Source organism: Phodopus roborovskii, unplaced genomic scaffold (genome assembly GCF_943737965.1).
Source record: "Phodopus roborovskii unplaced genomic scaffold, PHOROB, whole genome shotgun sequence".
NCBI classification, from domain to species: Eukaryota; Metazoa; Chordata; class Mammalia; order Rodentia; family Cricetidae; genus Phodopus; species Phodopus roborovskii.
This window is the reverse complement of record NW_026125361.1, coordinates 24974-33436: the sequence shown is the minus strand read 5'-3', so window position 1 is coordinate 33436 and position 8463 is coordinate 24974. Positions and strand designations below refer to the sequence as shown.

Sequence of the window (8463 nt, the reverse complement as noted above, 5' to 3'; positions counted from 1 at the left end):
TAAGGGTGGAAGAACAGCGATGTGTGCAGCAGGAGCATCTCCTAAAGAAGCCCACAGATGGAAAAGGCGTTTAGAAACCTTTAGTAACCACGACCAAAATATCATGTAAGGGGAAAGTTTTCATCATGGCACATGGCTCCAGAGGTTCTGCCCACTCTTGCTTAGCTCCATATTCATGGATAGACTATCATGATGACAAGAACATTTGGTGGTAGAGGAACTTTTTCACCTCATAGTAGACAGGATGTAGAGAAAGGCACAGAAAGAAAGAGGCCAGAGGAACAAGACCTCCAAGGACTTGCCTTCAGTGACCTACTTTCTCTAGCAAGGCCCCAAATCCTAAAGTTTCCACAGTCTCCCAAAATAGTGCTGCTGGCTGGGAACCAGCTACTCCGCACGAGCCTGGGAGGGGCCTTTAATATCCAAACTGTAACAGCATGCCTCTAGTTATCAAGAGATCTGGGAAGTTTAGAAGGGGTGGAGGGAGCTGAGTCTGACTGAGTGAGCAGGCTTGGTTGGAGCTTGGATTGTATTCTGAGTACAGTGTATTCTATGGCTCCCAGAAGAAAACATGTTAGAGAAGGCAGAGCTAAAAATAACAGGAAACTAAGATTTTCAGCAAGATGTTCCTGTCTATTTCATGCCTAAATGGCTGCTAAAGTGCTCTGCCATGGCAGCGTCGGCATTCAGTCTGGGCTGTATTTTGAATGATAAGCCCGGATCTGACTGGAAGGTGATCTTACCAAACCCTCCTGGAGCAACTCCTCCTCAAAGCCTTTGGAGAAATGAATTGATCCATCCATGGACAACCTCTCACCAATCCAGTGTCACTGAAATCAGGGCCTTCATTTTGTAGATGAGGAGAATGAATCTCAGAGGGACCCTACAGCTAGCTAGAATAAGTATGATTGAGGCTTGTTAAACTCTCTGGCTGGGTCTTAGCCATTGTCTTAGTTATTTTTATACTGCTGTAATAAGACACCAAGGCAACTCATAAAATAAAGTTTAGGGTTTATGGTTTCTGAGAGTCCATAATGGCAGAGCAGAGGGAAGCACACTGAAATGGTGCAAACCTTTCGAAATCGCAAAGCCCATCCCCTAGTGACACAGCTCCCCCAACAAGGCTGCTCCTCCTGCTCCTTCCCAACAGCTGTACCAACTGGGAAACCGCTAGTCAAATATATGAGCCATCCTAGCCATCAGGTTATACGTATCCCGAATTCTAGGAACATAGAGGTCATGGAGCAATAGGGCAAAACTCTGAGAGGAGTGAGGTTCAATAGAAGATGTGGAGTCAATGGGAGAGGGTAACATTTTTGTCAGAAATGGGACTGGGCAGGACTAGCGTTTATTAGGATGGGGACTATCAAGATAGAAGACAGCTTATAACGTATAGAGATGAGACTGATGAAGAGAAAGAAGAAAGTGAAGGAAGAATGGGGGGAGCGCAAAGTGAAAGTGTCAAGTCTTAGGCAAGCAAGGATGTGGGATGTTTGGTTTACAGTCACAGTGCAAGCTTCCAGCCCAGTCTGTGCATCAGAGTTGCTTAGGGACCAAAGCAGAGAAAACAATATGAAACGAAACAAAGTTGCTTCATGGAGTCACCGTTCCTGAAGCCGAGCCCCATCCAAGCTTTGGTACATTTTGCTTGTTAATTTGCTACATTTGCAGTAGGTTTTCATGTATGGTCAAAGTGAGATTTCACTAAAAATCTACAAGGAATTAAGGGGGTGGGGGCTCAGATTAGCATGTGGTCAATAAAGTTAACTCTCTTGCACAACACCTGCCTTGTTTGAGTTGGCTATTACGTTCAACCTGGGGGGGGAGTTAAAATCTAAATGTAGGCATTTCAATTTTGTGTCTTTATTAATTTACTCTTCTTGCCTTGGAGTTGAGATTATTTGAAATTTCACTTCATGACATTAGATACATCTTCCAATTCCTGCCACCAATAGATACGATTCAGACACTTTGTCTCCTACACGACAAAACCGTTAATGAACCAAATGGAATCTAACATTCTTCTAGTGACCTCTTTCTAACCAGTACTCTTCAAGTCACACTGTGTCACTAGCTAAGAACTATATGATTTCTTAGTTACCATACCACAAATATTTAATGAGAACCCCCTCCAGGTTCAACCTCACAGGGCTACATGTGCTACCCAGACTGGCATGCTACCTACACTTCTGGAGCTTGTATTCTTGTGTGGAGATACATCATAAAAGGAAATCAGCAAAAAATGTCTATATGTGTGATAACTTTGATAAAGAAAGGTAGAGGACACTAGAAAAGTAATTGGAGAACTGAGGGTATGCAGCAACCCCCAGATTTTCAGTTGTCCATGGGGACATTGCAAAAGATAAGGTGTTTCTGAAAAACCCTAGACTCTTGGCCTCTGCATCCTCTCTCTGCATCAAACCTGACCCAGAAGGACTTTACTTTATGACTCCATGGTGCTTATGTATCTTTCCAAAAATGGCCCATAATAATCTATCCATTCAATAGTTCATTCCAGACATTTTTTTCCAGTCATCCACCAGTTTCTCATTTGGTCACTAGACATGAGACCCATTAGACCTCCACCAAGAAAAAGAAATTACTATTTATTTTATATTTTATGTGTTTGGACAAGCCATATAGCATATGAATATAATAATGTAATTGAAGATTTGTGTTATGTATTTTGTGTGTGATATTACATTAGTCTTTTTGGATCTCATCCCACCTACGAGATGGAGAAACCATCTCTAAGAGATGCTCTTTACTTCAATAGTTACACCAGGATTTGATGCAGCTGTGGAGATTTTAATCCAGCAGTCTAACTCAGAACCACAACTCTCAATAACCATGTCCTACTGAACCTAGGAACCATCTTATTCTTAAGGGCAGCATTGTGCTCAAGTCATATAGAAATGGATGGTAATGTTCAAACAAAATCCAAACTACAGAGTCAGGCTAAGCCGACAAACAGCATGGCCCAGCTCAGTGTTGCTACGTCTGTCTGTTAGTGATGAGCAATCAAGAATGACAGCAAAAATTTGGAATTATCAATTAACACATGCTACATGTAACTTTACTGGTAAGATTTAAACAATGACAATGACCTGTGTTGCATTCTTAAGTCAGAAGCTGAGGTCTCACCTTCAACCTTTGCTGGGCACAAGGATATGACCTCAAATTGTTATCCTCTTTGTGATGTTGCCACAGGGCTGGTCAGCCCTGTATTTGGGACTGCAGGCCAAACAATTAAGTGTTGCCTCGTCCAGCATAAGGAAGGTAATGTACAATAAATGCATATTAGACACATTGTTAAATCTGTACTGTCGGTGTTTGGCTCTCACAAGGGTCACCACACATGGAGATAGAAAGCACAATTTCCCTATCATGTGGAAAGCAAGATTTATCTCTATACCTTGACATCGGAAGAAAACTGTACTTCATCTGAGTAATTAGGTACAGGTCATCAGTGGCTGTCAACAAATGTTCAATGAATTAATGAAAAGCCAGGGAACAGCAGCAACTATACCAATCAGCAGATGGGAAGGAAATCTCCCTACAGTTCTAGGTGCTAACAGACAGCATTTCCTTGTCTTTAATGATGTAATGTTTTCAGGGATGTAGAAACTGATTCCAGGTCTTTGAAAGGAGAATGCATCAGGTTGATGGGCTGTCTGAAGCGCTGCTTTAACGAGGCACGCCTCCCTAAATCACACAGAAACTAATTGCACAGGAACCAGACGACAGCACTGCTAAGGAGGTTGTCTCCTTGGCTCTTTCGATGACTTAATGATTGTTTTTAATTAATTCCCTCTCTCTATTTGCAAATTGGAGTTTAAAGGCTTTAACGGTAGGGCAGTTTTCCTTCTCAGCTCCATTCTGGTTGACTGGAGTTTGCTGAGCTCATCCTTTCTTCTCAGAAAAACAAAAAACAAAACACACACACACACACACACACACACCTCTGTTCACCCTATGCAAACAGCTGCAAGCCCTGATTTAATTAATAAAGTTTTATTATCATTAATGCAGTGCACTTAATAGCATGTGACACTACAGACACAACACACTGACAGGCCTGGAAACTAGTGGACATAGCAGAGTGTCTAACACTTGCTACCATCCTTGGATCCTTGTGACAACGCCATGAGGCAGCTTCCAATATCTCTAATTGAAATGCTAAACAAAGGCCTTAAGACTAGATGGCAAGTAGGGGACAATGTGATTTCAGGTCAGTGTGACTTTACAGCTCCTGGGTGCTTTCCCCATCACATTGTTTACAAATAAAACGAACAAAAAAGATTGCCCATGATGCCACTCAGTACCAAAAAGCAGCTTCTAGAAGACAAAAAAATATTGTCCACAATGCCACTCAATACCTTTAGGTCTTCATGTGCATTTGTTTTTTTGTTTGTTTGGTTTTTTTTTCTTTTTCTTTTTCTTTTTTCACTAAGCATTCTTTTCAAGGTTGAAGTTGTGCTTTCTGAACATGCATCCACACTTTGAGCAGCTCGAACTTCTATCATTTTCAATTTGGAGACAATTACTAGGAGAATGCTTCTACCATGCCATGTTGAAATGGATCACAAGTACTTCTAGAAAAGTAGTTATTGAGGCAAACATGTAAGCAAAATTGGTTGTCTTAGGCAGTGATAGAAGGGCCCAGTTAGATGTTAAAAGCTTTCTGACAAGAAAAGCCCTCAAAGGAAACATGGAAAGGGAGTGGATGCCTTTGGGGGGAGGGGTTACATAGCCACCCCCATCCGAGGACCATCCATTATCGAAGTGAAGTCTGGACTATGCTAGATTTCCAGGACACATTCCTATCCAGTAATAATGGGAATAATTAAGATGCAAATACACTAAAGAGCTATGGGGATGGGGGGCAGAACCCCAGCATCTGTTTAATCTTCTGGGCTACAGCATTTTTCTCTATGCTCATAGCAGCCAGCTACTGCCCTTACAATACAGTCAGAGAGTGAGCTGATTACAGTGATAATGGCTGTGAAATGACAGACCATCCAAACACTGGTCAAGGACAACACGCTGGATAAACAGCAGAACCGGCTAGTTGATGAGGAAAAACGACACACAGCTGAACGGCTTATAAGCAGAATTTACCTCACATAGACTAGCCAGGCTGCTGTTACTGGAACAAATAAAGCAACTGGGTGGAACCAGAGGCTTCCAAACAGGGTCCTGAGTTGGGAGGAACAAACACAGACACTACACACATATTTTAGGTGAAACTTAAAAGGAAGGTGTACAGTGATTTTTTTTTCCCAAGAAGACAGTAGATTTCAACTTCCCACCAAGGAAAGGATTCAATGTATTTAGGACTTTCGTATATCAAATAATAAGAAGAAATGAAAATAAATTCCACTGAAGACATTTCCTCCTGTAGGTTTGGCTCTAACACACTTTAAACCTCAAGAGTAGACTATGTGTCTCATTCATCAGCAGTCCAATAGAACACCCATCCATTCACTACCTACATACACTAGATCTTCTCAAAATTTTGACACAAAATATAAAGTTGTGAGCCAGATTCCAGAAATAACTGTGTATCCTCCCAACTAATACGGCAGACAAGGGCCCATAGTGGGGACTCCGTGGTGCACCTGTCAAAGGTAAGCACCTGCAAAGACACGTATAAGGGAGCAGGGTGACAAGTGACACAAAATGACTGGCAAATCTCAAACCCGCTGTGGCAATTCCAGAAATAAGTCATTTGGTGTCTATTCTGCACAGCTATTAAAATTTCCCAAGCACAGGCCAAATGGCTGAGAGGAAGAAAAAGACATGTCTTGTGTAAGGAAAACCCAAAGCCAGAAGTGGTAAGTAGATATTTATTTTCTAAACACCTGGATTTTGATTTTTTTTTCTTTCTTTCTTTTTTTTTTTTTTTTTCTGGTGAAGGAATCTAGTTAGACTCTGCTCGAATGAGCCATGTTTTGGATAAAGTATCTTTCAAAGCAACAGTTCCTCATGGTGGCAGGTAACATTTCATTTGCAATCATGGGTATGAAATTGACATTTGAAACCAGCAAATATTTTACAGGAAGTGGTGTGAAAGGGAGGGCTCCCAAATCCTGTTTGACACCTTTCATCTGAAACACCGCAAGCGGCTTCCAGATAAGAGGACCTCAGGAAACCTCATTGCCAGCTCATGTTCCCAGCTGCACACGGGACACCATATGGGCTGATGAGATGAGGTGTTGGTCCCCACACCAGAAGTCTCAACCCACCCGCTACAGCCTCTTACTGCAAGTTAACTGACATCATCTCCAGATCCCAGATCTTGCTGTGCTGACAATTTTTCAGTCTAACCTGTCTCAGGAAATGAATTTCCTACTCTCGCCTGTACATTTCAGAATGGAAACAGAATCCAACACAGGTAGAAAGTGCTGTGAGTGCTATGATCAGTGAATGGTGGGAATCCTAGGAGGTACAGCCCCCTCCCCCAGCCTGATAGAGGCAGTGCAGCCTAATGGGGTGGGGGAGGGGTGGTTAACTCAGTGGCAGAGAACTTGTCTTAAATTTGATTGGCATCAGATTTGATCCCCAGCCCACTTTACAGTGACATCCAGCAACATAACAACTTCAACTGCCTTCAGCTTATAGGGCTGACTGTGGGGCAGGCATAATTCCAAATGCTTTTCACATTTTACCTAATGCAATACTTACAAACCAATGAGAGATATAATAGCAAAATGTAACATTCATTAAAGGCACTATTCTAAGGACTATCTTCAACTCATTTAATCCCCACATCAAATCTATCTATCTATCTATCTATCTATCTATCTATCTATCTATCTATCTATCTATCTAATCCATCCATCCATCCACTCATCCACTCATCCACCCACCCATCCATCCATCCATCCATCTATCTATCTAATCATCGATGTTATACAGATAGAGAAACTGCAATGATGCTTACTGGCTTCCTCCTGCCCCACCGGCCCAGCTTCTGCCCTCTCTGTTCTAGGAGCTGACTCCTGCAGTTGTCCCCTGAGGTCGGTCCTTTACCCATTGAACAGTGCCAATTGGAGATGACTCAGGAGATCAGAGAGAGGAGGAGGAAGAGCAGGGGACCCTGGCACATTGCAGGCCTTGCACCATGCTCTCAGGGTGGCTGCATCCCCCCCCCCCAGCAGGGCCTCTACATTGATGCTCTGTGTACCTCCTGTTTCCCCAGACTCCCACTTTTACACCCAGAGTCACAATGGCTTCTCACTATTATCAATATTTGAGCAATCCACCTGGTTCCCTAATTCTGTGTGTTCCCACATACTTGTTCCTTAGTTAGATCACCCTCCAAATTCACACTTTGTAGCCCCTTATTGTATTGGGAACAATGTGTAACATGGCATAAAATGTAACTAGCATAAAAAATGGGGAGAATAACAGGCTATCAGAATAGTGTTCATGAGAGCTGTGAAGGTGTCTCACTCTGTGTGCATGTGTGTGCATATGTGCATGTGTGTATTCCTATGTGTGCATGTGTACACTATATATAAGCACATGTATGCCATTGTATGTGGAGGCCAGAAGTCAACATCAGGCTTCTCCCCTCTCATGCTCCACCTTACAAAGCACGGCCTACATGCTACAAAGAAGCTGGCAAAGCCTTTGCCGGAAGAATGTTCTTAGGTCTGCAGGCCTCTTCTAGCCTCTTCAAGAGGGCCACTGGCTTTCTCTCTGTTCATACAACACAGGTGTGTCCCTGTTCCTTGTTTGCCTCTCTTCCCCTGTGATGACTCAAGCAGGACTTTCTGCAAACCCCCATACCAGATGCAAGAGTCAGGGTGCCAGGCATTTTGTTAGTTTCATGGAGAAGAGTATTGAGCTAAGTCATATGCCTTTCCTAATTACACTCTTCATTAAACCCAGGTACTTATTGAAGCTCTATTGTGTGTCAGGCATCATATTAGACTCTGGAGACAAATGAAGAACAAGGCATTCATAATCCTTGCCCTTAATGGTAAGGGTTGAGGGAATAAATGGGGGGAGGAAGCAGAGGCTAAAGTGGGGGAAATGGAAGAATTAATGAAAATGTATGCGAATAGGCTTCTGATTATAAATCCTGACACACAGTTCATCGGCAAATTGGAACTAAATAGGATAACAGATTCCTTGGATAACTTCATCCCTGTTGCAAGCTTGGACCTGCTGTTGGCCACAGGGTTCATCTGTAAGATGAAGCAATTTCATATGGATACAGTACAGAAGAGATTAAGCCACAATGAACATGAAGCAAAATTCGTAACACACTTGTTTCAAAGCACCTGTGAAGACCACTACCTCCAACAACATGTCTTCTGCTACTGAACATGGACAATGCTGTGTTTGGATAATTATGCAGTTGGGCATCAAATTTTAAGATGCTGGAGGTGAGTACAACACTCACTCCCTGATTTCAAGATTTCTTAAGTGTCCAGTGCATCTTTTGCCAAG

General features: G+C 42.5%; 1 non-coding gene across 1 annotated transcript; it reads right to left on the bottom strand.

Annotated features, from left to right (window-relative positions):
• Positions 1 to 7596: 7596 nt before the first annotated feature.
• On the bottom strand, positions 7597 to 7722 carry LOC127214513 (U6atac minor spliceosomal RNA). Its single transcript, XR_007833854.1, has one exon. It is a non-coding gene; the product is annotated as a U6atac minor spliceosomal RNA (small nuclear RNA).
• Between the last annotated feature and the right edge of the window lie 741 nt (positions 7723 to 8463).